This window comes from Erpetoichthys calabaricus, chromosome 2 (assembly GCF_900747795.2).
Source record: "Erpetoichthys calabaricus chromosome 2, fErpCal1.3, whole genome shotgun sequence".
Lineage (NCBI taxonomy): Eukaryota > Metazoa > Chordata > Cladistia > Polypteriformes > Polypteridae > Erpetoichthys > Erpetoichthys calabaricus.
The window spans coordinates 164,290,946-164,318,107 of record NC_041395.2 but is presented as its reverse complement, the minus strand read 5'-3'; the positions used below and the strand labels follow the sequence as shown (position 1 = coordinate 164,318,107).

Below are 27,162 nucleotides of genomic sequence, written 5' to 3'. Positions count from 1 at the left end.
AAGAATTCCAAGCCCGAGTCACTCGGGGGGGATTAATGCCAAGGAGGTTAGTCTGCTGTATTCTTTACTTTAAAAGATAAAAATGTACTATTTAATAATGTTTCTTTTTTAATTTTTCAACTAATCCAGCATTTAATGATTTCATATAAACAATTTTGTGCATAGTTCCCTGGACAATGGTGGCTCTACTGTACTGTGTGTAAACCCAATACAGTAATCCCTCGCTACTTCGCGGATTCACGACTTCGCGGATTTTATATGTAAGCATATCTAAATACATAACGCGGATTTTTCGCTGCTTCGCGGGTTTCTGCGGACAATGGGTCTTTTTACTTGCTTCCTCAGTTGGTTTGCCCAGTTGATTTCATACAAGAGATGTTATTGGCGGATGGCTGAGAAGCTACCCAATCAGAGCACACAGTTAAGTTCCTGTGTGCTGCTGATTGGCTCAGCGACGGAGTGTTGCATTAACCAGGAAGTCTCACCTCACTCATTCATCATTAACGTGCTAATGCTTCAGGGGCCGTGTCCAAGCACCAACAGAAGATACAAATGATTGCAGAAAAGGTAAAAGTTTTGGATATGTTGAAGGAAGGGAACAGCTACACCGCTGCAGGACATCGATTCTTTTTATTTAAAAAGGAGGAAAAGCATATAAGATCTACAGCCGCAGTGTCCTTTAACCAGGGTGCAAAACGAGTTGCAAGTGGACGTGATAAGGCAGTAGTCTGGATGGAATCTGCTTTAGGAATCTTTGCAACAAGGTCGATGACATCATGACCGCCTACAAGCTGCTACGTGTACTTCGCTATACAGTAAGTGTAAACTTATCTACGGATTTCATATTGCTTAGCAGTTGTCCCTGTTTTTAATAGAGTAAACGGTGGGTTGTAAACAATACAGGGAGGGTTTAAAAACGTCCAAATACACGTTAAATAATTAAATAAATATAGTGTCCCTACTTCGCGGAAATTCAGTTATCGCGGTCGGCCTTGGACCCTATCTCCCGCGATAAGTGAGGGATTACTGTATAGTATGTGCAGTTGAAAAAGACAATATGCATATTTCATTATACTGTTTATTAAAATTAATAATTGTACTTATAATATCAAAGACAGTTTTTGTAAATTGTCATAATTGTTCACCCCTGCTTCAACAGAGGCTTTATTAATTTTATTGGCATATTGGTATTTTTTTAAAGGGGTAAACAAAACAAAAAAACCTACTACACTTCTGTTGCACTTTGGTTAAAGTTTTTGCTTAAACTAGGGATCCTTTGATCAGATTTTTTTAAGGCCAATACCAATCACCAATTTCATGTTACTTGATCGTCTGATTCCGATTTTTTTCTGTTTATCCCTTTTAAAAACGTTTTACACTAAGTTCCTGCATAACCAGACACACAAAAGCATTATGTTCTATAGTAAAGTGTTACTTTAGGTATTTTTATGATTAAACAATAGACCACAGGTGTTAACGGTTTATTTTTAAATGAAATTCTGTAGGCTTATTGTTCAGTGACCATAAAAATACTAAAATAAATAAAATTTCCTTAAAATACATGCTTTAATAAAATATGTATCTATAATACATATGGCTTCAAAACAAAATCATTTTATAAACTGTCATATTGTTTATTTTTTTCCCTGTAATGTATCTAAACAAGGCTTAAGAAGAAAAAAAAAAAAACATTACTCTGGTAAACTGTATAGGCACCAGGGCAACGATATAAATGCATCTTCTTCTAGCCTTATAATGGCGTCTCATAAGAAACGTTTTTCAGCAGCCCTGAAAGTGATATGAGCAGTGATGAAGATGTGAATCCATCTTCATTAGTGAAATTGAAACGGACAGTGAAATCGAAAGTGATTCTTATGAATCTGAAAAGGACACTCACGTTAAGGTTTCTGTTGACCCTGTTTCAAATAAACCAGCATCACCTCGTTTTGATTTTGTGGGGCAGCCAGGGATAAAATTGAACATTGACAGCCAAGATCCATTTACTTACTTAGTTATTTCTTGATTATAGCATAATCAAATTAATTGTTGTTGAGATGAACTGTTATGCTGAACAGTGTCGGTTAAATTACTGTACACCAAAGCAGTTTTCCCATTCAAAGATATACCACACAAAACACTACTCAAAGTACTTCAGACTACTATTCTAAACAATAGAAAAAAATAATAATAATCCTTGTGTACTGTTTAGAACAGTGGCTAATAGAATTAGTGGGAATTCAGATCTACAGTGCAAAATACCAACAGACATACCAACAGTTCAGACTTTATGAACTTTTCTAATGAGAAAATTAAAAACAAAAAATCCCAGATCTCAGCATTACAGTGTAAACCTCATGCTAGCTTGGCAAACCCTGTCACACCTTGCATTCAACACTTCAGAAATTTTAATCCTGTTAATCCTAATTTTTAAACAGAGCAGGAAGTCTTAACTTTAACTTCTAAAGTGAAACACACTACTTGTTTCCTGGATCCAGCGTCAACAAAAAAATGCACATTGGATGTTCTTGCAGCACATATTCTTAGCATTATCAGTACTTTATTATTGCATGGCACAGTACCTGATGCACTAAAAGTGTCAGTCAAACCATTACTTAAAAAAAAAAAAAAAAAACCAGACCCACATATACTTTATAATTAGAGACCCATACCAAATTTACCCTCCCTCTCTAAAATACTTGAAAAAGTAATCACCATTTAGCTTCAATCACAGCTTACACATCACAATTTATTTGTAAATGACATTCTGATATCCCCTGATGAAGGAAAATCCACTGTAATTATGTTGTTAGACTTAAGTGCGGCATTTGGCACCATTAACCTTTTATTTTATTACACAGGCAGGAAAATGACATTGTACTCAAAAGCAATGTCCTTGCCTGGTTTAGTTCGTATTTATCAAATCGATTCACTGATTGTATCTCACTTCTGTGTATAATGATGGAATACTGTGTCCTGCAAGGCTCAACACTGGGACCTTAACTGTTTTCCATTTATATGCTTCCACTGGGAGCTATCATTAGAAAACAAAGTTAATTTTTGACTCGTACGCAGATGACATCCAGTTATACCTTTCTTTTAGACCAAATGAAGTTCCCACGGTTAGATGTGTTAGTGAATTAAACAAGTGGATGTATGAGAACTACTTGTCTTTAAAAACACAGATAAAACAGATGATTGTTGATCGCAACTATATTTTGTCATCATTTAACTCAGTTGAAATCACCATTAGGTTTACTGAATCAGCCTGGATTCTAGGTGTTATCGTTAACTCTAGCATGTCATTTAAAGCAGACATTATTAAGTTCTCCAACTTCCATCTTAAAAATGTTGGGAAATTAAGACATTTTCTAAATATCCAGGGGCCTCATGCATAATGCCGTGTGTGGAATTCACACTAAAACATGTATGGTCAAAAGCAGAAAAGTGCGTACACACAAAAATATCCAGATGCATAAATCTGAGCGTACACCAACTTCCACGTTCTTCCACTCCATAAATCCCAGTTAGCGTGAAAAGTAGCACTTGTGCACCTGCCTGCCGCCCCACCCGACTGCTCCCAGAATTACACCTCTTTGAATATGCACATCAATATAAATAGCCCCATATGTTTTGTGTTCTGTGAAAAGACAATGGCAAAAGCACAGGGGAAAAAGAAGAATTTCAGCAAATACCAAGTAGAGACAAAGAAAAACTTACTATTTGTTGATTTAAGCAGTGATATAAACAACAAAAGGAAGCTGATCAAGTGACAAAGTGGCGGAGAAACTCGAAAGTTCAAGTTTAGAAAGTTGCACAGTGCCCAAAATAAATAAGTGGTCAGATATCAAAGTCACTATGAAAAGGCGAGTCGTAGCCCACCGTCTGAGTGTCATATGGAAGCATGTTGGGTTACAGAGAAAAGAAAAACAAAATAGGGATACAGTGGAAAAAAATGTCCAAATGGCAACTTTAATCTACAAATTTCCACTTTAAATCAGGTAGTTTATTTTGTCATTAAAGTAGAACATGATAATAATCATCTTAAATTTGTTTAATTTACTAGTTTCTCAAATCCCATCGTAACTAAAGTATCACGTTAAATGCTTCGTATTCTGTGTGTTCTTCTATGTAGTCTGTGTGTGTGAATCACTACGTTCTTCTTAAACGGGCTTTCTCTTCTGTCGACTGGACACAGAATACATTACATTCATGATATTACAGCTCTCTTAACAATTTAAATATTAATATGTATACTTGATATCATTTTCATAATGATAGTGATTAAAGCATGTATTAAACATGGGGACACAATGGCACAGTGGTAGCAACGAGCTGGTGCCCTTTCCAGAGATTGTTCCTGCCTCCACAAAATTTTTGCTGTTCCGTGCATGACCTTTGATGAAATAATTGATTGCAGCAGTACTGTCTCTCTCAAACGTACTAACCCACAATTTCCTTCCTTCCTTTTCTTTCTCGAAGTAAACAATCGACATACAATCAGCTCTGTAATTGATGTCAAGTCATCTGTAAGCTTAGAACACTGATTCTTCAAAACTTTTATGAAACACTGAAATATCTTCATAGTACATGTTTAATTATTCTATCCATCCAGGGTCGTGCAAATCCCAGCAAGCATACAGCACGAGGCAGGAACAATCGCTGAACGTGGTGCCAGCTCATTGCTACCGCGGCACCACCGTGTCCTCACATGTTTGACAATATATATTATTTAAATGGAGTTAAAAATTTATCTGTATAATGTAATGTACATATTTTACTGCATTTCATCTTAAAAATGATAAAGAGCTCCAAGAAGATAGCGCTTGGAAATCTATACCGACTTTGAAGCCTGTCGTCATCATATGTAAATACGCGCTTGTGCAATATTAGAACTGTAATGCAAGTTTACAGTCAGGTGATTGTCTTTATCAGTAAAAACAGTTCTACCAGGAGCACTTGGACTGATTGAGTGTGTTTAGAGCTCTTGGGATGAAATGGTTTCTGAACCACGAGGTCCCTACAGGAAAGGCTCTGAAGCGTTTGACATACTATACGGCAGAAGTTCAAATAGACTGTGCGCATTGCTGAGGCAGCGTGTGCTAGATTCTGTATCCCAATAATCCGATCAGCTGCTGTACAGCTGTGATTCCACACTCAGATACAGTGGGTTAAATACTCTGAGTGGTGCACTGAGAGTGACAACGCTAAAGCAGCGATGGTATTTGGAATAGTTTGGCCATTCTGTGCACCATTATATAGTTACAGGTTGATTACAATCAGATGCCATAAACTAATAAAAAATATGCGGTTAATTTCAGTGCATTTGATAAAGCCACGTCAGGGATGTGGAGCTAAAAAAAGAAAGGGAAACCACATAGGAACGGCAGTACTGCTTTGGCACAGGGAGCAGCCAGTTTGCAAAACCGAGCAGAGAACTTGCGTATGCAAGGGATTGACCTGGCATGAAAATGTGCGTGGGTTTACACCAAGTTTAATTTTTTATAAATCATGGAAGCGGCATATGCAACATTTTTGTGCGTACGTACCCTTTATACGCGAGGCCCCAGGATACTGAGAAATTCATTCATGCATTTATTTCTAACTAGCTGTCCCCAGTGGCTCCGCCTGCATAGAAGTGAAACAGGAGAGAGAGGAGGGCCCTGCCTGGCTCCCTACTATTGACGTCACTCTTCACCCTCCCCTTGGCCCGCAGCCTCTGTCTCGGATTAGCACGAATATATCACTCCTGCAAGTGAACTATGATTCTTAGCGCGATGAGAGAAGTCGCAAAATCAACCAGAATGTTCAGGCAAATTCTAGAAAAAAGCCCGATTTAAATCCGTTAAGTAGTTCTCTCGTTTGCTAGCTAAACGGATGTAAGATACATCCTGAGGCTGGTGTGTGAGTGAGGAGGGTTGAGGATTACTTGTGTCCTGTTATGTGTATTGTATTTACCCCAGTTTTGACACCCACTGCATGCCCAACCTACCTGGAAAGAAGTCTTTCTCTGAATTGCCTTTCTCAAGATTTCTTCGATTTTTTTTTTTTGGTTCTTTTCTTGTCTTCTTAGAGAATCAAGACTGGGGTGCTATCAAAAGACTGGGCCTGTTAAAGCCCACTGCAGCACTCCTTGTGTGATTTTGGGCTACACAAAAATAAATTGACTTATATTGTACACGTCAAGTAAGAGATTTCAATTTTTTTTAATTTTGCAATTACCAGGCTTTGACAGATAAAGTGGCTAGGTCTTTTATAAATTATAAGCATTAAAAGAAAAATTATTTTTCAAAACTTGCCTTCCAATCCTAATACATATTACTTAGTCAGAAAAAGAACTGGGATGAGTTTCAATCATTGATTTTTAAAATAAATTAAGGAATAAGTTTTAAAAGCAAAAAATGGAACGTGCAATCAGCTCCTATTAACTTATAAACAAGCAACCCCACAGACATATAAAGTGATAAACACTAGAAGCAGAATTTTCAAAAAGATACACCTTTTAACAAAGTAAGATGGCAGTCAGCAAAGAAGCTATCCAGAGATGAATCCTAGGTGTGTTACAATTACCTTCTGCATATCCAGAATGTGGACTTTGTAATAATAATAATATATATCCATAATAATGAACTGCAGAAAGCAAGCATATCATCTGTAAACTGTAAATGAACATTTAAAATTAGCTTTGACGACTGAAACACTGCATTCTTGGATTTAGTACAAATGCACTACAATAAACATTATTTACTACCTGTCTTTGTACATGATTTGGAAGCCTTGGGCCATTTAACTATTATTTATTTTTCATATAGCCTACAAGAATTTAAAATGATTCATATATTAGTTCTGTTTTGTTACATTTTTTTCAAATAAAAGATAATAGGCTTACTCTACAACAAATGTGTTTGGAGATATGTCCAAGGTAAGATTCATACTCACTAACTCAACAAAGTTACGCTCAGTAACTACAATACAACGTGTTGTATACAGATGAGCAGATTTCAGTTAGATTTTCTCTGTACTCTTTATATGTGTACACACAGTTTTGAAAATAGACCATATATATGTTTATCATATGCTTATGATTCTAAGGATTAATAAAACAACAGTGGGAGGTCAAGCTTTTAGTTACACGGCCCCAAAGCTCAAAGTTGAATGACTCATTCACTCACTCAAGTCATCAACAAAAAACACTGTTTTATGTTTAGTTAAAAAGCTGAAATTTGGCATTATGGTACATCTAGGTCAGTAGGTATTCACCAAGAATGCAATTTTTGATACATCACAACTTTGGGATAACCCCCTCTGACTAGAAAAATTTAGCTTTCACTGTTACAGTTATCCGTGGTTTACTATGTTCCAAAAATATTACATGGAAAATTTCAGAACTAAATGATTCATAAGTTTCAAATTGCATACAATTTTGAGAAAATGATTTTGCTACTTCGGATACAAGATCTACACTGCAGCATTCTGTGTGCAGTGCACTGCGAAAATCCAGCACGTGCCAGCAGTGTGTGGCGCTCTGTCTCTATTATTTACTTCTGGTAAAGTCTTATTGTGCATAACTTATCAATTAAAACCTTATCATTGGTATGTAAATAAATGCAAAATAAAACATCTAGAGTTTGCTACTATCCATGGTTTCGGGCATCTGTGACAGGTTTTGGAACATGTCACCTGCAGGAGACTAGTGTACCTCAAAATCTCAAAAATGCCTTGGATTTGATTAAAACCTGGTGATATTATACAAAGAAGTAAATTATAGGACATGTGTTTGTCGATATTTAATATTATTATGCTTACTTATGTGTTCTGTACTGTGAGCATACTTTAGGCAAATGAAGGACACAGCAGACATGACTCACGTGCCACGAAAATAGCACCACTAACTGAAAGGGTGAGTGGATGGATGATTAAAGTCAGGCCAGTGTCATAGACAGGAAAAAAGAGAGATGATCTAATTTTGAAATGGAAAAAGAAAGTTTGAAGCTCAAAAGGTAAGCAAGCACCATTTTTAGCTGTTGACTACCAGCACTCTTAGATGTGTACCAGCTCTCATTCTGGTTATCCTCTACACTTCAGTGACCTTCTAACATGAATTATTGAGCACCACAAAGCACGTTTATACAAACGACATGCAAGTAATCCCGTGAAGTGTCAAGCACCTCACAGCACCAACACATGAACAATGATTGGTGTGTTAACCTGTGGAGTTTCTGGAGCTGCAGGTGCATTTCCAAAGGGTGAAATGCCCAATAACTGCTGCACAGCTCTTCTAAACTGCTGCGTGAGAGGAGGAGTGAGCGGTGTGATAACAACTGTGCTACAGTTTAAAAGTGTTGCACATTACCCCGAAAAATGGTGTGCAGCCATGTACCTGCACAGCTTAGAGGGAACATACCTGATTACCTGTTTAAATTTAAAAGAATACACTTTCCTGTAAAACTGTTTTGTAATGACCATAAACAAAAGGCAAGTTACTAGGAAAAGCAGGAAGAAACATCTATGGCAGAAATGTTTCACTCATCAACAATTGTGTATAGCATGTACAAGAGTAAGCACGCCATACACAAGCTCCAGTGACCTAATAATATTTTTACATATGTGACCAATGCCTTTATCCAAGCGAACTTACAACATCTGAGATACATCTGGTTATGTTTCTTTTGTTTTTCCAGATGGAGTTCCAGTTCCTGTTTTTCCAGGGAGATGAAATGACTTGCTCATGGTCACACAGTGTCAGTAGCAGGATTTGAACCCACAACCTCAAAGTCTGAAGTCCTGATTCAAAAGCCTTTACTACTAACAGTACACTACCTGCCAATAATATTAGCCATTGGTACAAAAAAAATACAAATATTGTGTATAGAAAAGCACTTAGCTATATACTACGTCCGATACACCCAATTAAGCAACAGCACTATTACTGTGGCACATTGTCTTACAAAATATAACCCAGCTAGTACGGCATACATCAGGATTATTTCTCTAAATACACAACTATTGCATATTGTTCTTTAATAGAATTAAGGGACAATGTAAAAAATTATGACATTTTTCTCTTTTGCCTGTGCCTGTAGTAGGGTTATAACACACGAGTACAAAGTTAACTGGAAATATCACATTTTGACATACCATGTGAAACTCTTCTTAATGTTTAGAAGACACTTTGAAAAACTGAATAAAAATGTGCATAAAATGTAAATTTTAAATTGACATGTCAGCAACATTCCGGTGTAAAGAAGAAAAACGTTAAAATTGCAAAGGTACACGTGAATTTAATCATTCTATCTAATCAGAACCTATTTTAATTGTAATCCTGGAAAGCCAAAACAAAAAAATAGTTTAAATGCAACAAAAACCTTTTTAACATCTTGAAAACAAAATATTTTTAATTATATGTGAATTGCATAGTCTAAATCCCTTAATAATTGCATTGTTAATACGGTTTATCTTTTTATTTAAAACACTAGACACTTTGTGAATTTCCCCTTGGGATTAATAAAGTATCTATTTACCTTTTTAGTCAATCGAAGTTGAACTATATCGGGGTAAAAAATGATAGATATTAAACACAACTAACACACCTGTTAAAATTTACTAGGCTGATTTGCGTATTTGTAATGTGAAAAACGTCGGTTTAAGTAAAATTCTGAAATGTAATAAAAATTTAATAAAGTTGAAATCAAAGTAGCATGATGGCTGCAACCTATTCAATAACCATAATTGAAAACACACATTTAACCCCTAACTGCTTGTATTAAAAAAGGATGCTTCCAGAAAAGAGAAATATGCAGGCTAAACCAGTAGGTATTAATAAAGGCGATCATAAAATAAATCCAAGACTAGCGTAGACAAGCACGCGTCTAGATGGGAAGCTATACCTACATGTATTCTCATACGTAAACAACGCTTCTCCTCAAATTCCTCTCATTTTATATTTAATGAGAACTTTAACTACCGTAAAGGGACAAAATAAACAAACCTAATGTTTTTAGATCTTTACATTATAATAAATTCCTGCACACGTTTTCAGTGCTTTTTAAAAGGTTGCAATATTGCAGATGATCAAACTATCAGACAGATGTAGTAATAAAATCGTACGTTCAAGAGTCACGCAGACTGTATTAAGAAGTCTTTCTGTATGTGTATGTATAATATAATGTATGAAAATCAAAATCAGATTTAATACCTCTAAATATAATTCTAGTAGGTCCAAACAGAACAGATACTCATTCTACCTCCCGCACAGGAACCAAATAAAGCTAGTCTACCGGTTTGGGAACGGAGGGGGGAGGGAGAGAGGTCATTGTCAAATTAACCAATCAATTGGCGATATGCACAGGCGGAAACCAGCTGTAATGTTGTGATTGGCTACTCAAATGACAATCTTTGTGTATCGCTTGACTTGGAATTAGGCCTGCTAAAACGACTTGTAGCGTGGGATAAAATTATTTGAAGCGCCAGAAAAAGACACCCCTTCCTTGATTTTAATTTACTTTAAACGTTCGTGTCACTTGTACGCTAGTACTGCCAAGTACACTGTCACTTTTGAGGGATGTGCAATTTCGTCTTTTGATTGCATGTGTAGTTTAATGATGAGCAGTATTATGAATGAGCCACACAAGAACGTTTACTTTAATACAATCAGCAGATACACAACACGATTATAACAAATTATGAGAAAATAAAGAGAATTTAGTATGTTCGACTTACAAAGCCCCATCACCTTTGATGCCTCCTACTTCACTCCATTCAAAATGATTATTGGCTCCCGAGCTCAGGTCTGGTTCCACGAAAGACTCGTCTGTGGGCTGTAATAAGATCTTATTTCTCATTGGTCCAAGATTTAACACGTGATAAGTTCTGAAGTAATCACGTGGCTAAACAAAGACAAACGTGCTTGAGGGCGGCCGTTTTACGCAAGTTGGGAACGGGCTTGAAGTTTTTGGTTTGAAGAAGTTCGATTGCTGGTGAAGAGAAGAGACGAGCAGGTTTTGATCGGCTCCGATCAGAGTTTACCTCTGAGGCCGCCAGAATAGGCCAAAGTCCATTGTGTTGTCTTTTAAGCATAAATAACGATGTGCAAAGTTTGGCGGTGATCATAATTATGAAGAATGTAAAGAACTGGTTTTGAAATGTTAATTGTGGTGAGAATCACGTTGCGGCATATGGGGAATTAAAAATATATGTTGAAACAGTAAGAAAAGTTAGAGAATGATGGCAAGCGTGATAGCATAACACAAAAAAGTAAAGGCGGTGGAAAAAAGATGCTACCAATAATCATGGAGATGTTTCAGAACATATAAACAGTGCAACAAGAGAGTTGTTTAATGATTTTGGCATTAAACAAGAAACGTAATAGTGGATACATTAAGATTTTTAGTTTTTCTTGTGGAGCTTTTTAATTGTACTGCACAGACAGGAAAGAAATCTGAGAAAATGAAAGTAATTATGAGGTCCGCTGTAAAGTACTTAAACATAACAAAAGAATGCACTGATAAATTACAGTAATTATTTCCAACTTCCAGCTAATTACGTCAGTAATGAAAATTATTCCATGGAATATAAGAGGTTTACTAGTAAATGGTTAAGAATTTAAGTAATATACTGTATACTATCAGTGGACAGCTTGCCAGAGTTTATTTGCATACAAGAAACCTGGCTAAAGGATCGTTTACAGTTTAATTCAAGGGGTTTTTCTCAGGGAGATGCGTGTTGTGTTTTTGCATATAGGCTATAGAGAACATGATATACAGTAAATATGGAATTCGAGTGTAATATGATAATAAAGAGTTCAGGAGGAGAACTGGTGGTGGTTACCTTTTATAATCCAGAAGGTGTTTTGGAAAAACAAGAATTTTAAAAGCTGTTTGTAAACGTAAGTTATCCATTTATGAAATGTGTATATTTGCTTGGATTTAACATTTGTGTCTAGTAGGTGAGCTGTTTGTATGATTGGGAGATTGTGAGGCAACAATGGGGAATGATTATTTCCCAATAATAATTAAAATAGATAAAATAAGTAAAACTCATAAGATGGATAGGATATTAATGTTCAATTTTAATAAAGCTAGTTGGAATAAATTTGAAAATATTTGTGATGAATTTGCTCAGAAATTGATATTTTCGGATAATATCAATGAATTTAACAATCAGTTAGTATAATAAATGAGGCGGCTGTTAAATGTGAGGTCAAAAATAGTGCCATGATGGACTAGTGATTTTGATAAGATAATTCGTGAAAGAAACCGAGCATTCAGCAAGCTAAGGAAGGCTTTTACATATGATAGTTTAATGCATTATAAAGGGCTAGTAGCGAAGTGCAGGAAAATACGTAAATCAACAAAAAAAGAATATTGGAGGGAGTATTCTTCAACACTAAACAAAAGACACTGGGGGATTTGGATAATGCAGATGGGGATTTGGATAATGCAGATATACTAGCGGAAACTTTTAGAATGGTTCCTGGAGATGAAAATTTGACTGATCAGTTTAAAAAGAAATCAACAGATTAGGAAATTGAATTGGATTTTGAAGGATCGGGCTGAAGAGGATGATTATGTGAATGACAAGTTTACTATAGTAGAATTAAAATCGTCAGTTTCTAAAGATAAAATAACAGCTGCTGGACTGGATAATATACTGTATTTAACTTATATTTCCAGAATTTAAAGTAATTTACTTAGTATTAAGTTTGTTTAATATGATTTGGATAAGAGGCCAGTTACCAAAAGCATGGAAAAAAATCAGTAGTATTGCCAATTGAGAAACCAGGGAAGGATAAAATTTCTCCTAATGCATGTAGGCCTATAGCACTAACATCAAATTTTAGTAAACTGATGGAAAGAAAGATTAATAAGAGATTACATTTTTTTTGGAGAAACACGCATTGATGATAGTTTTTGAAAGTGGATTTAGGAAAGGCAGAATTACAATTGATCACAATTTAAAACTGGAAAGGCTTTAAGTAACAAAGAGATAGTTGCAGTATTTCTAGATATAGAAAAGGCATATGATATGTTATGGAGAGATGGGTTATTAATTAAAATATACAAATTGGGATTGAGAATTTATTGGTGGATAAGGGACATTTTATCTGAAAGGACCTTTCTAGTAAGGGTAGGCAATGAAATATCCTCAGAAATGAGAAAAGAAAATGCCACACCACAATGTAGTGTTATAAGTCCAATTTAATTTAATTTAATGATAAACTATCTACCTAGTATGGTGTTTGATGTAGATATGTTGCTATCTGCAAATGATGGGACTATTTGGGAGAGAGGAAGAAACTTTGAATGCAAAGTGCAGTCTCAAATGTTGACATATCAGCAAATCAGTAGGGTTTTAAATTGTCAATAGCAAAAACAGTGGCAGTTTGTTTCTCATTAATGAAAATAAATAAATCCTTGTATTTGTACAGTTTTCTGATAGAACGGAAGAATGAATTTAGATTTTTGGGAATGATAACTCTCTATCATAAAAAAAAAAATCTTGGGACAAGACAAGACTTTTTTCCCTGCAACGAGACACGATCTTTTGAAAAGTGACAGAGAGACACTTTCACGTCCCACAAGATGATCAAGTCACATCATACTTACAACGTTTGGAAGCAAGTCCTAGGAGATGGTGACTTTTGCAAGTCACGCCCTACTTACACCCATTTTCAAACAAGACCACAGTCATCTAACCTCTCAGTTGTTGGAATTCTTTTGGCAGACACATGTCCTGTGCTCTCAGCTCTTAAAAATTTTATAAAGTAGAATGTCATAAAGAATTAAAAAAAGAGCAGGTTAGAGATAATGGAAGTAGGAAAATTCGAAAGTCTCAAAAAATATTAAATATCACATTAGCGCAAACAAACAGAAAGTATTACTTGGTCAAATAACGGAACAATGAAAAGAGATCGATTAGTGTTTGATGATGTGTGGGGGAGAAGAGAGACAAGGCAGTGAGACAAAAGGACAGCTTCTGTACAGGCTTTTAAAAGTTTGAAGCGCCGCACAAAATGTAGATCGCACGGCAGCAGCAGCAAGCCAGCAGCTGATCGAGCAAAGAAGAGGTAAAAAAAAACTATTTGTGTGTCGTTGTATCACCATTTAAGAGGGGTTTCGGGGGAGTGACCGCGTCTGCTTGGGGTGCGTTCAGCCCTCCTCTTCACAATTGCGTGTAGCTCTGGCGATATGAAAGGAGTTGGCGAGCGAAGCCCCCTAGTTTGATAATAAAGTATAGTGGAAAATACATGTTCAAGAGATTATAAGGAAATGTAATATTAGAATTAATCTTATGAGATATGTGTCTGGACAGTTGGCTGATAGAGTTGTACTACTTAAAATATATGCTTCCTTGATTAGACCTTTATTGAATTATGGATGTTAAGAATATGCCTCAGCAGCCCCAGCCTTGTTAACAGAACTAGATAAAATACAATACAGGACAATTACTGTAGAATATGTTTAGGGGCCTTTCCATCTACTCCTACTGATGCACCGCTGTTAGAGACAGGAGAAATGCCATTAAATCTTAGAAGACATTTGTTTGATCTGAACTATTGGGCTTATTTAAAACAAAACAATAACCAACTGCTAAAATTTGGAAAGACTGCTAGGAATAGCAGTATGGAAGAACAAAGCATGAGTCTTAAGGGAAAAGAGTGACAGCATTAGCATCAGCATTAGGATTACAGGAATACTGAGTAACAAATAATATAATTTCAGTATAGCCACCATGGTATTTAGTAAGGCCAAATACTAATTTAGTTTTTTCAGCTAAATTTATAGCAATGTGTTTTGCTCTTGAGTGGCTAAATGGAAAAAAATTTCAGAAAAATAGCCAGTCACCAGCCATCCAGTATTCCCTAAAAGGGCCAGGTTGGTGTAGACAAAAAATGTCAGTTACATTGCTGTCAGAGCTCTATGTGATATTATACAATATAATTCTTTAATTAATTCTTTTGCATTTATATAGCGCTTTTCTCACTACTCAAAGCGCTCAGCAATTGCAGGTTAAGGGCCTTGCTGAAGGGCCCAACAGAGCAGAGTCTCCTTTGGCGTTTACGGGATTCGAACCGGCAACCTTCCGATTGTCAGTGCAGATCCCTAGCCTCAGAGCCACCACTCCGCCTTCTATTCATGTGTCATAAATCTTATGTATCTGACTGACCCAGACAATTTGATTACAGGTCCACATTGTAAGGAAAACTCATCAAAAACTTCAAAAGACTTTGTTGGAGAGCTATCAAAAGTTCTTGACTATACATTGTTCTCGTCTCCTGCTAAATGAATCTTAGGCTGGAGAGGTCTGTTAATTTTTGAAATTGAAGATGACGGTTTTCAAATGCTCGTTCCTTCCTAGTGTATATGTAAACGCAAGGAACTCAAGTTTCTATACTACAGCTTGCCTGAAGAAGGAGCATGGGCGGTCTCAAAAGTGTAATCTGTTCATTTAGCCAATAAAAGATGTTATTTTGCTTCACTTCTCATTGCCTCCATAATGGCTAACACGATACATCGCCCCACTACTACAGAATGCACTTTAACATGTATTTAGATAAATGTTTATTTAAACTATTTAAGTACAGTGCATACAATTCCTTCATTAATTAATTCGTACATGAAGGTGAACAGATGTACAGTTAGTTACGCTTGACCAAAAGTTTAACAAATTGCATGGCGAGTTGACTGCATACCTTTTCTAAATAGTGCATTGCATACAACTAGATTATTTTTAAATATCATTTAAAGTTGGTTTAGAATTGACATAAATCACAACTCCACAGTGATGTCGCAGTCTAAGAGCAGAATTACCAGCTGCATCACAGTCTGGGCTTGCAAAAATGACTACCGTAAAGAAATGTATCTAATTTTTTTAACACATTATTTTCCATCTTTTCATTCCATTTGACCCACCAGAACCTAACCCAACAGCATTACACACACAAAAATTATAACAATAATTCAAGAAAATGATAAAAAGAAATAAATAGGCAGCTTCACCAATGAAAACTATTTAGCCAACTTCAAAAAACAATGACAGAGCAAATTTTGAAAAAAAATAAATACAAAACTTTACAGCTTAGCTTAGCATATATTGTTGGTATTAAATATGGAGGTTTCTGCTTTTTAAACCTGAGATCTCTGATAAACTGCTGCCTTGTGGTAGAACTTTTAAGTATCCATTACAGCAAGCAAAAATTGTATTTCTTTGTCATTAAAGACAATGGAGTATAAATGGCATATGTCTGATCTTCCCTTTGTTGTTATATTAGATTTAAAAAGCACTTTCAATGTTAGCAGTATTCCTTGTAGTTATTTCAGGTTTCATTAATAGTTTTGAACAGTCTGTGTCTTATATGGCTGCTGACTAGACACACTATGCCTAAAACAATAAGGCATAATGAAAAATAAATATTAAGATTACCCTTATTAAAATAAAACAAATTATGAAAGTATTATAGTTTTGATGTGTTTAGGGGGAAAAGATTAAATGACTTAAGTTTATTCAATGACCGTCAGTTCCTGCCCACAGCACACAACTGGCATTTTGTGCTGCAAATACATCAAGTCAGCTCCTGCTCGCCTAATCCATTGTCCAGCAGCTGTGTGTGAGTGTGTTTTTTTATAGCTTTAAATAAGAAAAAAAAATTATTAATGACAGTGTTTAACATATTTGAGCAATCACCAGTGACTTTATCTGGGTTTTTCACCTGCATTACAGGGAGTCAGTCTAATTTTTAATGCAGGGCTGTGTAATTAAGTGTCACATTCGTTTAAAAGCTGCAGTTGAGTTTTTACTTGTTTCTTTTATACAACTGCACAAGTTGTATGCACTTTATGCTCTTCAGACATATTGTGAGCAGAAAAAAGATAAAAAGCACACACACTATTGTACACATGTACTGTATATGTAGCACCCACAATATTTAATCTACATTTCTATATATGCTTACTTTTAATATTATTTTAGCTAATATGACAAGCTTTCTTCAAAGCACTCATGAAGAGTGGGCATGAGAAAATCCAACTGAGTCAATTTAACGTCAGTTTTCAAAGGATTCACCTACAGATTTTCCCATCGATTGTGTCATCCATCCTTCATAAAATTTCAGCAGGCAATAGATGGGATGGATTTCTTGACTGACTTTTTTGTACACTGCTGGAAAATGTGTGAGGGTCTAACACATGTACAAAGTTAGTTATATTCCAACTAAACTTCTCTTTACTGCTTGCTAACCAATGTTAACTCTATTCATCTTTGCTTTGATAATAAGGTTAGATTAGGATGTTTAGTGATGGCCGTGCGCCTAGTGTTAGTAGGATCATTTGATTGAACAGGTCCACTAAAGATGCAGTACAGGCCAGTCATATTGTATGTCTCTCTGTTTCTCTTTCTTACTTTCTGTTTTGTTTGCTGTCTCACTCTTTTTCATGGTTTGTAGCCCAACAGTACAACTCATAGACATAGCAGCCTACCAGGAAAGGAATTGCTTTTGCAGTCCCAATGGCCAGTCTGTCCCTGGATAGATTACTACCTGCTCCCTGTGTGCAGTGTACAATTTTGAGTTGTATTAGACAGTATTTCACATAGGAAGAATATATTTGATTAAGGTTTGACTTCCATTTATTATCTGAAAAATCAAATTGAAAGATCCAGTTTTTAGCATTGTCTCAGATTATCTGCCAAAAAGTTTCTGTCTTCTATCAAATCATGCAATTATGATGTCATTTCCATGCTATACTCAACCTGTAACTTACAATATCAGTCACTAGTAATTCCATTCACAATTGGTGATTTATTCTGTAAATGTTAAATAATGAAGAATTTATTTCATTTATCTACATACTAGCAAAATACCCGCGCTTCGCAGCGGAGAAGTAGTGTGTTAAAGAGGTTATGAAAAAGTAAAGGAAACATTTTTAAAATAACGTAACATGATTGTCAATGTAATTGTGTTGTCAGAGAAAAAAATAAAATGTATGTATAAAATAAGTTTAATTGCCAAATTTATTTTTCCACAAATAAAGAGCACTTACAATAACATAGAAATCAATATAAACAACATTAACATCATTATCATTTGAGAATATGAAGTAATATATAAGAAGCACATTGCATATAAATATAAATTATTAAACATTAAAATGTTCTTCTATAAAACAGTACCGTGGCTATTAGTTTGTCTGTCGAGGATTTTAAATGAGCTGTAGCTCGCAAACCGTTTCACCTATTGACTTGAAATTTGGTACACAGATACTACGTCACGTCTACTATTCGCTTTCCCACACATATGAACACATATATATATACATATATACACACATACATATACACACACATACACATATATACATATACATACATAGTGCGTTGCAACACGGGCTGTGATTGTTACATGGGAGGGAGACGACAAATCACAGCTTCCCGCTTTGTAATCGGGCTTGTGATTGCTGCTTTGACGGATGTCCAGATCCCACAGTATTTCCCCTTAGGAGAGGCGTTAGGCAAGTGTAATTGAATAGCGGTGGTGCAAGTTATTACTCTTTTTATCTTTATTTTATTTTATTGTAGAATCAACTCACAGCTGCGCGCACCAGTGCGTGCGTGGCGGATGCGTACGGCTGACGTTTTCATTGTCTACCACCTTCGCTAATCATTCTTGAGGCAGATTGAAGACTGAAGTGCCAGCTTAACTGAAAAATTAAAGAAAACATACTAAGTTTTAAAAGAAATCAGTTTTAACGGGAAAAGATGCCGACGAAAGAAGAGAAGCAGCGGGACGCTAGGGTCAAGAGCTGCTCATTAAGCAGCAAGCGCATCAACCTCTGAGCAAACGAATGGTAAACGTAGAGAGAAAGAGGATAAATACTATGAATGGTCATGTCAAGTGTATTCACTCCACGTTATCGTGGAGTGCGCTGTTACTGGTATTTTGATAAAAGAATCTGAATAACATATAAGAATCGTATAAATTATTAAACAGTAAAACATTAACATTTAAGAAGTAAAGATACATTGAATACTACTGTAGTGCTTTCGGGTATAGTACATTTTTTGTTTGCCCATTACATGCATAAATGTATAAATTTTTGGGTGTACCTACCCAAGAACACGCGACATGACCCGGCAGTTAAAAATTTATCGCTCCAGCAATTTTAACTCTGTTACAAAGTCATCTAATATGGTATTGCAAACGGCAGCGGGAGCGTTTCTATAAACTCAATTTAAACTTACTGTTTACACCGTGCTTTGAAGATGCATAGTATGCGACACGTGTTTCGCCGTAATTGTGGGCTCATCAGGAGTACACAGTCACTGCACTCCCTTACGGGAATCGATCCTCGGACGTAGAGGCGAAGCCCCTAACGTTGTGCCACGGCGTGAGGTTCGTTCATTTGACAGCATGTAGATCGGGGTAATTACATTGCAGGCATTCGTAGTCTGATTCACAATCTGATTGTATGGGTGGTTACCTACCAGGTAACGCTTGTGGTTGGTGAGCAAGTCGGCTAACTTCTGCCACGGTGCCCTCTTTCAGTTGCGAGAAGCAGATCATACAATGGTTGAAATAGTTTAATATATATAGCAAAATCACCGCGCTTCGCAGGGGCGAATATGGTATTGCAAACGGCAGCGTTTCTATAAACTTAAACTTACGGTTTATACCGTGCCTTGTTTCATATTCTTTTCCTACCTTATCAATTGTGTAATGTGTTTTTTGAACAGGTTTCATTAATGGAAGTGATCACTCCTGCTGCGTTCAGTCACTTCACGTGAGCCACTCTCTTGTGTGATGTTGCGATGTCCACGGGTTTATTTAATGTTAGCTAAGACCCGGCAGTTAAAAGTTTCTCGCTACAGCAATTTTAACTCTGTTACAAAGTGATGCAAACTGTCGTTTATACCTCGTGTCTTCTCATTAAACTTGTATCTCGCGAATATGGCATTGCAAACGGCAGCGGGAGCGTTTCTATAAAGTTAAGGTTACGGTTTACACCGTGCTTTTTTATACCTCGTGTCTTCTCATTAAACTTGTATCTCGCGAATATGGTATTGCAAACGGCAGCGGGAGCGTTTCTATAAAGTTAATTTAGACTTACGGTTTACACCGTGCTTTTTTATACCTCGTGTCTTATGAAGATGCTTGTATGCGTCACTCACTCGCTTCTTATTGTTTCGCTGCCTTGTGAATTGTGTAATGAATGTTTTCTTCCGCGCTCTTTGGGGCTCCTCCTTCTTTTCTACGTACTGAGTTCACAGTCAGTTCACGTGATTACGTGGGAGGCGTGATGACGCGACACGCAACTCAGTCTCCTATGGCCATCTTGCTGCCTACCATTACAGTATATGGACAAAAAAAAGGTTCCAATTATGACCAATACGCGTATAATTTTGAAATGAAAACTGCCTAACTTTTGTAAGTAAGCTGTAAGGAATGAGCCTGCCAAATTTCAGCCTTCCACCTACACGGGAAGTTGGAGAATTAGTGATGAGTCAGTCAGTCAGTCAGTCAGTCAGTGAGTGAGTCAGTCAGTGAGGGCTTTGCCTTTTATTATTATAGATATACAGTAGATGGGCAGTTTATGAGCCTTCAAGGCATGTAAACTTGTCTAGGCAATTTTAGATAATATGGTTGCAGTTAAAGTGATTTCAACTAGGGTTTAACACACAGTTAAAGTCTGTAGCCATTACAAAATAAATACTGCACAAATATGTAACTGAAGAAGGAAATTTAGGTAAATATTAATCATCATTTCAGTTAGCTTCATACAGTACCTGATAATATTAGCTAGCTGTGGCTTAGTTTTATTCACTTTTCCTTTTACTATAGTGTAACACTTCTTTCATTGAGAAATTATGCCAGAGGATACGTGCAGGTACAAATGTACTTTGTACACATGACAGTAAATTTGAACTTGAAAACGTATTAAGTTATGAATTAATATTCATAAAACAGCAGTTGTAATGTTACTGATGAATAAGAAATTTGGCACATTTAACCTGCTAGAATATTCTAGCAACTCAGTATTACTAAAACCATTTACAACATTACCAGTTGAGGTATAAATGGTTAATTAAACAATAGTATAGTACAGTGTTACAATTATTAATACCTAAGCCACCTACATATACCATTGTTACAATATCTTTCAGATTATTAACTATAATATTGCTGATGTGTGCATTACTATATGCAGTTCCCCACAGATCTATCTGAAAAGAGGACAGAGATTGAAGAATCAGAGTGTTAGTACTAATGATTTACCATTGTTCTAGTGAGAAACATAAAATGTAAACGAGTTATATGTGCTTCTAGCCCCTGATATGGTGAATAGTACTAATAAAATCCCCATACAAGATGAGACATTACCGGTTATCTTAACAAAATTAAATGTGTTATTTATAAACTTTTATTAAGATATTCCAACTGTGAAATAAGTTCCTGATGACTAAAAAGTTGCATATGTGATTCCAGGCTACATGAAGGGAGACAAAATGGATTCTGTATTTCTGTACCAAATTGATACCAAAATTCCAAAAATGTAATGGATTCTGCAAATTACAGATCATTACATCTTAACTTCTATACCATAAACAAGTATGGAAACTATAAGAAGAAAGTGTTTAGATAAGTACCTGTATGAAAATAGTGAACTGAATAACAGCCAGCATAAAAGCACATTTTATACATTGCTTATTTGTTCTTCTTCTTTCAGCTGCTCCCGTTAGGGGTTGCCACAGCAGATCATCTTCTTCCATATCTTTCTGTCCTCTGCATCTTGCTCTGTTACACCCATCACCTGCATGTCCTCTCTCACCACATCTGTAAACCTTCTCTTAGGCCTTTTCCTCTTCCCTGGCAGCTCTATCCTTAGCATCCTTCTCCCAATATACCCAGCATCTCTCCTCTGCACATGTCCAAACTAATGCAATCTCGCCTCTCTGACTTTGTCTCCCAACCGTCCAATTTGAGCTGACCCTCTAATGTCTTCATTTCTACTCCTGTCCATCCTCATCACACCCAATGCAAATATTAGCATCTTTAACTGCCACCTTCAGCTCTGTCTCCTGCTTTCTTGTCAGTGCCACAGTCTCCAACCCATATAACATAGCTGGTCTCACTACCATCCTGTAGACCTTCCCTTTCACTCTTGCTGATATCCATCTGTCACAAATCACTCCTGACACTCTTCTCCACCCATTCCACCCTGTCTGCACTCTCTTTTTCACCTCTCTTCCACAATCCCCATTACTCTGTACTGTTGATCCCAAGTATTTAAACTCATCCACCTTCGCCAACTCTACTCCCTGCATCCTCACCATTCCACTGACCTCCCTCTCATTTACACACATGTATTCTGTCTTGTTCCTACTGACCTTCATTCCTCTCCTCTCTAGAGCATATCTCCACCACTCCAGGGTCTCCTCAACCTGCTCCCTACTATCACTACAGATCACAATATCATCAGCAAACATCATAGTCCACGGGGACTCCTGTCTAATCTCGTCTGTCAACCAGTCCATCACCATTGCACATAAGAAAGGGCTCAGAGCTGATCCCTGATGTAATCCCAACTCCATGTTGAATGCATCCGTCACTCCTACCGCAGACCTCACCACGGTCACACTTCCCTCGTACATATCCTGTACAACTCTTACATACTTCTCTGCCACTCCTGACTTCCTCATACAATACCACAACTCCTCTCGAGGCACCATCATATCTGCTAACTCTCTCCCCTTACCAGTCATACTGCTAACATTCAAAGTTCCTACCTTTAGTTCCACTCTCTTTACCTTCCTCCTCTCCTCCTGCCTCTGGACATGTCTCCCCCCTCTTCTTCTCCTTCTTCTTCGGCCAACAGTAGCCTAATTTCCACCAGCACCCTGTTGACTAACAGTACTGGTGGCAGTCGTTATTAACCCGGGGCTTGACCGATCCGGTATGGAAATTTATATTGTTGTCCACATATTGATTTGGCAAAATTTTACACTGGATGCCCTTCCTGACGTAACCCTCCCCAATTTATCAGGGCTTGGGACCGGCACTAAGAAACACACTGGTTTGTGCATCCCCTGTGGCTGGGTTGACATTGCTTATTTAAACTTTAAAAAAGATTTTGATGCAGGCCCACAACAAAGATTAATTTTAAAACTAGAATTTGTTAGAGGGATCAAAGGTAAGTAATAAAATTGGAAAACAGATAATAGCTGAATGCTCTACATAGGGTTTGGTTCCCAGTGGAATCCTTCAGGTGTCTGTTCTTGCACCATTATTTTTTTCTAATTTATGTTAATTACATTAATATTGAAAATAAAGCAAATCTTGAGGATGTGGCAAGTAATTGAAAAAGACCTGTACAGTCTTCAAAATTGAGCAAACACCTGATAAATGCAGTTTATTGTAGGAAATTAAGCAAAAGGAATGTTAATTGTAAATTGAAGATGAAGTTTATGATGATACAACATTATCATCTAGACAGTGTGCAAAAACAATCAAAAAGGCAAATGAAAAGTTATATTTTAAAGACTTAAATATAAACCAAGGAGCATTTTACATAAGCTGAAGTGAGACCACACCTGGCGTGCAGGTCTGGTCACCGTGCCACAAAAAAGACATAACAGCACTACAAGCTTTACAGAGGGGATGAACTGTCAGTCTTGAGCGAATGAGAATGAAAATGGGGAGATAAGAATATTTTAAAATATTATTCTGGTACCAAATTATTTTCACAATAGCATGTATTTTCAGCAGTGAATACAAGAAAAAAATAAAAATCAGTGAAATAAACAAAAAATAAAAAAACACAACCAGCAGGTTTAGTTTTTCACCATTTTGCAGACTCTAGACACTTTTGTCAAACTGCCAATAAACTTTACTTGTTGTTCAGTAGACATATTGCCAACTCAGTAATTATACAGTACAAGGTTTGCAATGTTTTTCATGTTGATTTTATTAATAAGTTTATATCAATTGTCATGCATGAGGAGGGAACAAACTGGGAGCTCTAATATTAACATTAAGGCAGGTATGGTTTATGCGGTTGCAGACATACTAACCACTTCCTTTACTGCAGTCCCCGAGTGGAGAAAGAGACCAGCGGCACAACCTGATGCCACTTCTGGTGCAGGATAGAAGCCCTGCCCTTTTTGGCTATCTTGGCTTATAAACCACACTTTGACCTGAAGACAGCAATCAATGTTGATCCCGCAACTGCCAGTGCCATTACACCTGCAGTAGCATCCTTTGGAGAAAAGCTTGTGTGTTAAAGGGTTCAGTATTTTATGTTTTCTATATTTTCTGTTCTTTTTTTGTGTGTGGCAGACCCCAAACCTTCATCCTGTTCCGTTTTCCTTATTTGCAGATCACAGTGGCATAGTCATGCAGATATTATGCAGCAGATAGACCAACTGGACTTACTAACGGTGGTGCAAACCATATCGAAGCAATTTTAGACAAGTACAAGTTCAGGTAGCTGCTAACCAGATCACTTTCATTTAGGCAGAGGCCCGACACACAGTGGAAGGAGCCATACGTGCCAAGTAGGGGCACGGCCCATCACTGGTGCTGATGTTGATACAGCCATGCAATGACATTTAGCCAATTTTGCTCATCTTTGAACAAACCATAACCAGGCACAGTTGGCCATAACAAGAGTAGGCACATATCCTGGCACTGTTTCTGAACAGCAAGGGCTTATAATGACATGGATGACTATACAGTTGCACAATGCAAGATAGTAAAGAAAAATATTCTGGCCCGCAAATGCATCACTACAAATAAGCAAGCCAGGAAGTGTAGACAATGACACAATCGCTTCACTGAGAAGGCAGAATGCCCAGAGGATCAAAGAAAACAATGGATTGGACACCCCACAAAATTTAAAACACTGTGATATGTGGAAGGCACTGGAGTGGATCAAGCTTCAGTTCTACTTGCCAGGCATCAATGAGGAGGTCAGGTGTTTTTCCTCTCCTGCTCCGACTGCCAACTAACCCAAATCCCCTGCCAAGAGCAAACACCCTTGGTTCCCATGCTGATTATCACCATCCCCTTTGAAAGAATAGGAGTCAAAAACATCAGGCTGCTTAAGGCCTCAGCTGAGAGCACAAATATATTGTGGTATTGATTGATTATGCTACCCGATACCCAGAAGCCATCCCATTGACAGTGGCCAATAGCAGGACCATTGCCCGGGAGCTGGCCAGGGTATTTGCACACATTGGAATCCCCAAAGATGTTTTCACCAACCATGGGGCCCACTTTATATCAGACACCTTCAGGGAGACTACCAAGATCCTTTGAATCAAACACCTGAGAACATTGATCTACCATCCCCAAACAGATGGACTTAAACAAGTGCTTAGGAAAATGGTTAGAATGGATGGATGAGATTGGGACCAAATATTACCCCAGTCCTATTAGAATACCAGGAGGTGCCACAGCCCTTCATCGATTTCTCTCTTATACATCGTGCCTCTGTGTAACCGACTCCAAAAAATTCAGCTGTGCTTGTGCAAACACCTGGAGAGGGCAAACTGCACTCAGGCACTAGAGTATGATCGGCATGCCTTGGTGAATGAGTTCCAACCAGGAGACTTTGAGATGGTCCTCATCCCAACATTCCACTCCAAGTTTTTGGCTCATTGGCAGGGACCATTTGAAGTCAAGGAGAGAAGGAGACTTTTGAACTATTTGATATGGCAGACCAACCAAATCCTGCAGGAGTGCGTCTACCATGTTAACCTCCTGATTCTGTGAAGGGAGAGGGAAGCCGAACTCCTGACCTCAGAAGGCATCACCTCACTTTATAGGCGATGCCTGGAAATAAATTATGGTGACAGCCTAACCCATCAACAGAAACAGGAGTTTGAATAAGCCATACTGTCTTTGTGCCAAGTCGTGGATGAGTTTCCAGGACATTCCAAGCTAGTGTTTCATGACATAGTAGCTGAACCCAGAGTCGTCATCAGAAAGTAGCCCGACTGCCTCCCAAAGGCAAAGCGAACTGGGGTGGAATTAAATATTTCAGGAATGCTATGAATTATAATGAGCTGAGCCTCAAACCCTATTGTATTGGTTCCTAAACCAAACAGGTTTTGCAACAGACCTTTGCATTGACTTCTGCCGGCTCAACCAAAAGTCTAAGTTTGATGCATATCCCATGCCTAGGTTCGACAACCTGCTTGAACGCCAGAAAAAGGCACAGCATTTGACCCCCCTGGACATAAGTAAGGGGAATTGGCTAGTCCCCCGATGGAGTTTGCAAAAGAAAAAATTGCATTTAGCACTCTTAGTGGGCTCTGGCCTTACTGTGTTCTTTCCTTTGGGCCACACGGGGCCTCAGTGATCTTTCAGCATTTGACAAACAGACTGCTCTGGCTCCATAATACCTTTAATGTTGCTTACATTTATAACGTAGTCATCTACAACTGAACCTGGGTAGAACAAATACTGCGCACTTTGAATGTCCACTACTTCGTACTCACAGCCGGACTAAGAAACGATCTGAAGAAGTGCTACTTTGGGATGACCGAGGCTAAATACTTAGGCTACATAGAAGGGGGTTGGTCAAAAGTGGCAGCCATCCAGAACTGACTCCAGCCGCAAACCTCCAGTTAGTGCCCCAATTCCCTAAAAGGTTTGCACCTTTCAATGAATTAAAGTGGAAGCGCACCCCCAACTAGGTGATATGGACTTGTGCCACCAGTTGCATATCATGAAGTAAAAATGCCCCTCGGCTCCACCCCAGCTCTACATACTATAAACTTTTTCTTATCGTTGCTCTCCATACTGACAGGTCTGACATAGGGCAGGGGACTGTACTCAGTCAGATTGTCAACGGCACAAAGCATCCCACCTTATATTTAAGTTGGAAACTGCTGGAGTGGGAGACCAGGTATGCCGCCAAAGAGCTGGAGGCATTAGCCATCAAATGGGCTGTCACCCATCTGCATTACAATCACTTAGGACAGGAGTTCAACCTGGTTACCAACCATGCCCTGATTCAGTGGATTGTGACCCATAAAGACGGTAACCTCCAGGTGACATAGTGGTTCTTGGACCTGCAGCCCTATAAATTCATGGTAGTGCATCACAGGGGCCCATTACCTCTCAGCCAGTTCCACTCACCCCAAGAAAGCCATTTCACACACATGAAGAGT

General features: G+C 37.6%; 1 protein-coding gene across 3 annotated transcripts in view; it reads right to left on the bottom strand.

Moving 5' to 3' along the window:
• nadkb (NAD kinase b) overlaps positions 1–10,825 on the bottom strand; it is a 73,549-nt gene extending 62,724 nt beyond the window's left edge. The window contains exon 1 of one of the 3 annotated variants that reach the window (XM_028794734.2): positions 10,717–10,825. The gene's annotated coding sequence lies outside the window, so the exon portion shown is untranslated. Of the gene's footprint in view, positions 1–10,192; positions 10,291–10,716 lie in introns of those variants that run through there. The other 2 variants (XM_051922892.1, XM_028794735.2) reach the window with 2 other exon arrangements.
• Positions 10,826–27,162: the final 16,337 nt, after the last annotated feature.